Source organism: Pteropus alecto, unplaced genomic scaffold (assembly GCF_000325575.1).
Source record: "Pteropus alecto unplaced genomic scaffold, ASM32557v1 scaffold14, whole genome shotgun sequence".
Lineage (NCBI taxonomy): Eukaryota > Metazoa > Chordata > Mammalia > Chiroptera > Pteropodidae > Pteropus > Pteropus alecto.
The window spans coordinates 18,957,444-18,958,096 of NW_006436810.1; positions in this window are offsets into that span (position 1 = coordinate 18,957,444).

A 653-nucleotide genomic window follows, 5' to 3' on the forward strand; every position below is an offset into this window, starting at 1 on the left:
AAGAAGAGGTGTGACATTAATTTTCCTAGAAAATAATTAAGTCAGGAGACCCCATCCAGTCCGCCCACTAAGATGTGTCAATCAAGGGCACACTTCTCAAAGTTCTGATAGCCCAAGTACTGTTCTCCAATGGCAGGACAGGATTCTCCTCATAACTACTTTCCTATTGGCCCTGAGTTGTGGGCGGGGCCACTCATTCCTGCAGCAGCCAGTAGCTCCACCCCATTCCATGCAAATGAAGTCGAAGCCCTGATGCTACCACGTGATTGGTCATGTGGTTGAGGCCACCACTGCCCCCACCCCCTTTAATGACGTCATCACCCACTCAAACTCTCACGAGAGTGCACAGATGCTGTTGAGGGGCTGGCAGGTCAACCCACTGTGCCGGGGGTGGGGGGCTGTCAAGGGAAGGGGCTCCAGTAGGGGCCCCCTCACTCCCACTCCAGAGCCTCCAGTCCAGCTTTAGGCAGGGGCCCCAAGTGGTCTCTGGAGCAAGGCCCAGGGGTCCCACGCATACTCTTCTCCCATTGGCTGGCTGCACCGGCATGCAAATAAGGGCGCACGTCACTTCCGGAGGCAAATCGAGCGCCATTTTCTCTTTCTGGCCGAGCTGGGAGGAGGGGACGGGGTCGCGCGGGGGTGGCGCGCGCCAA